At 36.6% G+C, this 2,640-nt stretch overlaps 1 long non-coding RNA gene across 1 annotated transcript; it reads right to left on the reverse strand.

Annotated features, from left to right (window-relative positions):
• LOC131250978 (uncharacterized) lies at positions 1-2,345 on the reverse strand. The gene is made up of 2 exons (XR_009173536.1): positions 1,596-2,345; positions 1-379 (listed from the first exon to the last, which is right to left on the reverse strand). It is a non-coding gene; the product is annotated as an uncharacterized LOC131250978 (long non-coding RNA).
• Positions 2,346-2,640: the final 295 nt, after the last annotated feature.

The following is a 2,640-nucleotide window of genomic DNA, read 5'->3' on the forward strand; positions in this document are numbered from 1 at the left end:
GTTCAGATAACGATTACATTCAAACTAAAGTGTAAACCAAAGTTAAATCAAGAAACAAATTTTGGACAGTTTGGATTAAACCACCGAAATAATTAATGTAGTTGAATTCTAAGAATTGAATGGGCCTAAGTTTTGGCATATAAGAAGAAAATGTGGTGGCGAATGTGATGGAAAAATTGGATATCATGCACACAACATGATGAGCTTTAAACCCACATTATCAACAAATGACACGTCATGGAAAATGACTGAGAACCACAACTCCCCCCATAACTCCTAATAATACCAAGATATTCTTTGTATAATTTACTAAGAAACACTGTAGCTCTTGCAAACTGGAGTGGGCAACTATGATCAGGCCTGAAGAGGATCAACCCACCTATACAATTAAGGGGGAAAAAAAAAAAAAACCAAACATTAGTCAACATTCAATGAAAACTAAGCAAATAGCGAAGTGGTACCCATCAAACCCATGATCTTCGTTCGATGGGCCACGTATGCATGAGACCACAAAATCATACATGCTAAGGCAGGGGACCCTGCATATCAGCTTGTTACACACTCCTTAAGAGTGTAATGAAGGGGGATGAACCATGTGATCACAAACATGTGAGAGTGCAAAAACTCACATGTAACTCTTTACACTTGAAGGTCTGTTTAGATGCCACCTAAAAATGAGTTCATCTCATTTTAGTTAATCATGATGATGAATTAGAGATCATATTTCTTTCTTGTTGGTAAGAACTAAAAATCATCCTAATAACCTAATATACAAGTAACCCCATTGAGCAATTTCCCAACTAACAGCACCCGTCCATGGTACAAATTCATAGAAAATTTCATTGTGTTGGATTGTATTGTAGGAACGGTATTAGGGAAAACCTCAATGGAATCACCCCAGCATGAGAAAGCTACTTGTCATAGGAAGATGAATGCATCGCCAACAACCAGTCTCTTGAAGTTTACAAACACACTCCAGCCTATTGTCAGCAGGTGCCTTCTTGGTTGTCCTGTGTTTAACATTTTAGTATTTGATTATTGAACAAGATAATCCATGTTTATAGGGGAGAACAGTGTCTTCCTTGTTTACAAAGAAGAAGAATTCATCTATCAAAGTGACACACCATCTAGGATATACAACAAAAATCTCCATGGTCTTCTATTGGAAGTAAGAAATCAATTAGTTCACATCCTTATGGTATTGAACTTCTAAAAGTCAGCAACTCGGGCAATAATGCAGTAGAAACTAGTTGGCATAGCCACTGCTTGTGTTATAGAGCAATGCCAAGTGTGCTCAAATACAACTTTTGGCATTCTCCTCTCACACACGGCAACATGCATGTCGGACATTCTAGACATGCACAAGGTGGGCCCACCATGAAGATCAATGGTGCAAAATCAGATCACTTTGCTTATCAGCCAGGCCACATATTTGCATAGAGTCAAACACCCGATGTCTGATTCAAACCATCCGTTGCATATATGTACATATGTAGGCATTATTTATAGAACAGGGGAAAAAGGTAGAGATGCATATATTATATAACATATAACATCCAACAGCTCTAGAATCAAGATACATGCTCGAAACAGACCATTGGCGATGAAAAACCATCTCTCTCCATAAGTATGTTATTCTCTTTGCTACTCATATAATTGATTGTCATCTGCAAATATTTGAGAAACAAAGTCAAATCAACTTTACAGAATAAACGATTGTAAGCAACATAAGACAGAATAAACAATTGTAAGCAACATAAGAAAGAAATAAAGAAATTATGAGTGACCTCCGGATCAATTTTAAGTATTGGACACCACATCGATGATGAAAAAAAAAAAAAAAATCCTCTCAAATCATTTACATATGATGGGATCGACTCCATGAGAATACAAAACGAGACAAAATAAACATAATAAACTTGAATAGCTTGTATTATAATGTATTTCACAATCCTAAATGAAAATTCAAGTTATACGCTTGAAGCAGCGAGTGCCAAAAGGTTTGAGCGAATTGTGCCATTAGTTGAGCCTTACAAAAGAGAAATACCAAAATGAGATTTATAATGAACAAAGAAAATATAACTGAAGGATATTTGCCGAAATAGATAGTAATATTCAAGAGATAGAATAACGTAGGATCTAACTGGAGGATGAACTTCCATGTTGAATAACCGGTTTCACAAGCAAGTGAAACACCAAAAACCCTTCTCAAAATGGTTTACACTACATTCATCACCATCTCGACTAAAATATGCTTGAACATTATTTCTGTTCACCAACTGAGATTAATATGCCTATTTGACAAATTTGGTCAGTCATGCCCTTTCCTATAATGTACTTCAAACGAAAACTACTTCCTCTTTTTAGCAGTCCATTGTGACATGTCCCCATGTTTGGTTTCCAGTAAATAAATTAAATATGGCAGCTGACACCACCCACTGCACGTGCAAAGATATTAGTTGAAATTGATGTTTAAAGATATGTGGGCCATCAGTCCACATGATACTAAATTAATTTCCTATAGGGGAGGGCCTACCATAGTAGCTTGATAACGTGCCCCTTAAGTGGTGCCCCTGTGTTGCACTACTGCATGGGATGGGCACACCCCTCCTTTAAAAGATCTAGTAAAAAATAAAAGAA

This window comes from Magnolia sinica, chromosome 7, assembly GCF_029962835.1.
Source record: "Magnolia sinica isolate HGM2019 chromosome 7, MsV1, whole genome shotgun sequence".
Classification (NCBI taxonomy): Eukaryota; Viridiplantae; Streptophyta; class Magnoliopsida; order Magnoliales; family Magnoliaceae; genus Magnolia; species Magnolia sinica.